Source organism: Vigna unguiculata, unplaced genomic scaffold, assembly GCF_037176805.1.
Source record: "Vigna unguiculata cultivar grain cowpea cultivar isolate G323 ecotype 2 unplaced genomic scaffold, ASM3717680v1 ptg000257l, whole genome shotgun sequence".
Lineage (NCBI taxonomy): Eukaryota > Viridiplantae > Streptophyta > Magnoliopsida > Fabales > Fabaceae > Vigna > Vigna unguiculata.
The window spans coordinates 1-3,947 of NW_028196893.1; the positions used below are offsets into that span (position 1 = coordinate 1).

A 3,947-nucleotide genomic window follows, 5' to 3' on the forward strand; every position below is an offset into this window, starting at 1 on the left:
GAATCTAGTACAAAAAGAATACAAGGATCTGTAACTATATTTCGTTTCAAATTGCCAGTATTTTCGTTTTTTTAAAGTATTTTTTATGATATTGTTGCCCCAACCTATGGATTTCTGCTTTCACTTTCTTTTTCATAGGAATTGAATTAATAATTCAATTCCATTGAAGCCTGGACCAGATCCCGATCCCGAGTGTCACTCCGAATTTCAATGAGGCCAATTTAATCTTTCGTCTTTATCTTTCCTAAAAAAAAAAAAAAGAAGAGTAGGTTAATTACACATATTTAATATATAATTGGACCTTTCATCTTCTTCACCCCTTCCCGTGTCAATAACTAAAATTAAAAAAAGGGGAATATCAATGCATCTGGAAAAAAACGATTGATCTCTATCAATAGACCCGCCAAAGCCCCGAACCATAAAGTACTTACTACTGGTGCCACGGAAAGATATGTTTTTAGATCTCGCATTTCAAATCCTCCTTTCTTTTTATTATTTAAGTATTTTTTCTCTGTTGATATATATCAACAGAGAAAAATGTGGAAAACAAGACAAAGATTCTTTACAATAACACTATAAACAAATGGAAAAGGGATGTAGCGCAGCTTGGTAGCGCGTTTGTTTTGGGTACAAAATGTCACGGGTTCAAATCCTGTCATCCCTATCCCTAACAATTACTTATTCTATGATATTCCGTATTCTATAATATTCCATATTCTATGAGATGAGCAATAAACCGGGAACCTGTGAAGACGAATTCCAATTGAACATACATACTGAATATCTATATGCAAAATGGATTTGGATCATATAATTTTATGAAAACAAAACGCTCTTAGTTCAGTTCGGCAGAACGCGGGTCTCCAAAACCCGATGTCGTAGGTTCAAATCCTACAGAGCGTGATTCTAGTATTATTCGCCTGATAATTACACTGAAATAATTGAACATTCAAAAGAAAGTCTGAATTTTATCCTTGTCGATTAGGATTAAACTAAATAAATAGGGAATCACAAAAAAAGAGACATTAATGAATCAAAGATCCAACTGATCACCTCGTCGGTATTGTAAATATGCAGTTACAAATAATCCAGCCAAAGTAATAGGAATTAAACCTACACGATTCCAAATAGAAAAACTTCAATCATTTTTATTTGTTCGAAAAGTAAAAAGAAAGGTAATATAATATCTAGCCTTAAACATAAATCTGTATTGATCATAAATCTCAACGATCGAGAATTGTAAATTGACATAGTAAGGAATTCTAGAATGTCTTATACCAAAATTTACTATTCCTCTCAAAATTACAAATCAAATAAGTCGTATTTTACTAAGACCAATAAATAGAGACGAGGTTATAATTAAAACCGATAGTAAAAAACCGAAATAACTAGTGATAGTGGGCATATAGAAACTAAATGAAATATGTTCGTTCTTTTTATACATATGTTTATAAAGCACTTCCCTAAATTTCCATTTTTGAGAGAAAAAAGAAGATAAAAAATCCTACTTGAAAGATACAATTCAAAATTGGCAATTCCTCAATAAATTCAATTATTAGAGACGAAAAAAAAAAAAAGAAATAGAGTAACATAATTTAGAAATAAATTCCTCATCTGTTACATCTACCCATCCTGTGATTTCAAATCAACATACTTCTTAATCAACTCAGGAATTAAGTAAACTGATCTAATGAAAATATTTAGTATTATTCTATAGATATCCAATAGAATTCTGTTTATATTGGAAAAAGAAAAGAAAAATTATGAATATTCAAACAAAGAATAATAACTCTGTTATTTCATTTTATTTCACTTTGAATTAATGTAGAAGAAAATAGAAAAAAAGATCTTCAACAACCACAAAAAATATATTTATTGATTTGGCAATAATTGAATTATTAAAATAGAAAATCTACTTTATGAATTATCTACTTTATTAATTATTAGAAACCCTTTTCTCATATTCCGATTTTAATGGATCTTTAGTTTCTAATCCAAAACTAATAATTTGAAATGTTAAGAACCTTCCTTTTATACTATTACTCTAAAAATTTAATATAAAAAAAATTTTTATATACCCAAACTTTGCAAAATTTTCTATCGGATTTTTGACTACATAGAGACAATCAATGAAAAAAGAAGAAAAAAATCTAGTACTAAAATTTTACACTGATTGTGAAATTTCATTGCTCTGTTAGAAGAAGGATAGCTATACTGATTCGGTATACTCAAAAGACACCGTTGGTACAAAATGGACGATCTAACAAGGATTCTATTTCAGTAAATTTCGCCTTACTGATCTCGTCTTTTATGGACTCGATCCCCCCCTTTTGACTGTACAAGAATATGTGGAGTTCAAGATGTCTGGAAGCACAGGAGAACGTTCTTTTGCTGATATTATTACCAGTATCCGATACTGGATTATTCATAGCATTACTATACCCTCCCTATTCATTGCAGGTTGGTTATTTGTCAGTACAGGTCTAGCTTACGATGTATTTGGAAGTCCCCGCCCAAACGAGTATTTTACAGAGAACCGACAAGGAATTCCATTAATAACTGGCCGTTTTGATCCTTTGGAACAACTTGATGAATTTAGTAGATCTTTTTAGGAGGCTCCAATGACTATAGATAGGACCTATCCAATTTTTACAGTACGATGGCTAGCTGTTCACGGACTAGCGGTACCCACTGTTTCTTTTTTGGATCAATATCAGCAATGCAATTCATCCAACGATAAACTTAATTTGAATTATAGAGCTATGACACAATCAAACCCAAATGAACAAAATGTTGAATTGAATCGTACCAGTCTCTACTGGGGGTTATTACTTATTTTTGTACTTGCTGTTTTATTTTCAAATTATTTCTTCAATTAATTAGAATTAATAGAAGAAATAGGAATAGTCAATAATATATATATTAAGAATTCTTTTATCCCATTCGGAAGGATATCATTTCATAATTATCTATGACTGTTTGTTAATGTCTTTAGCATGACTGACTACGTGATTAAATGTGGAGGAAAGTGGGATAAATGGCCGATACTACTGGAAGAATTCCTCTTTGGATAATAGGTACTGTAACTGGTATTACTGTGATCGGTTTAATTGGTATTTTCTTTTATGGTTCATATTCCGGATTGGGCTCATCTCTGTAGTAATCGTATTCTATTTGGGTTTTTGAAATGAAAGTGTAAGAACTGAACAGGGATCCACTCTTTCTTTGACGAATGCAAGTGGATCCCCCTTGAGTTCTTAAGAATTCTAATTTTTTTTCATATAAATGACTACTTCTTCCGATGTTTCAAAAAATTCCATTTCATTCTTTTTTTTTTATTTGTTCACTACATATTATTTTACATATTATTTATATACCATAAAAGATTATCTGGCAGAAAGATTCTAAGTTGGAAAAAAGAGAAACTAAGATATAGGATTTTTCAGGAAGGGATTCAAAAATAGTATTTTATTGATATTTTTAGAATATTTCTATTTCAACACAAACAAGAAGGAATAGGAATCGGACTCTAGGAAAGGACAAAGAAAAAAAAAAAAAAGAAAAAACAAAGAATCCCCCTTAGAGTAACTTTTCGATATTTGAATATATATATATATTTTCTATTATACAGATATTATACAGAATATAATTACAAAAATTATCAAAAAAATTGAGTTATTTTTACGAGTTTAATATGTTGATAAATACGCGGAACTAAAAATTCATTTCGAACAATTGAACCTTCTCAAATTGTTTCTTCTTAAGAACTAAAAAGATTTGTGCTAAAATAATAGATGCCAAGAAGAACAAGAGACCTTGAACACGTAATGGATCTTGAAGTACTATTTCCGCATCCCCCTGACCAAATCCACCGACATTAGGATTACTTGTTAATGGCTGATCAAGTTTGATAGATTCACCTTCTGAAACAAGAAGTTCTGGTCCTG

General features: G+C 30.5%; 2 non-coding genes across 2 annotated transcripts; both read left to right on the forward strand.

Moving 5' to 3' along the window:
• The first annotated feature begins 590 nt into the window (after nt 1-590).
• Nucleotides 591-664, forward strand: TRNAP-UGG (transfer RNA proline (anticodon UGG)). The gene has a single exon. It is a non-coding gene; the product is annotated as a tRNA-Pro (tRNA).
• A 165-nt stretch (nt 665-829) lies between these two features.
• TRNAW-CCA (transfer RNA tryptophan (anticodon CCA)) lies at nt 830-903 on the forward strand. The gene has a single exon. It is a non-coding gene; the product is annotated as a tRNA-Trp (tRNA).
• The last annotated feature ends 3,044 nt before the right edge of the window (nt 904-3,947 follow it).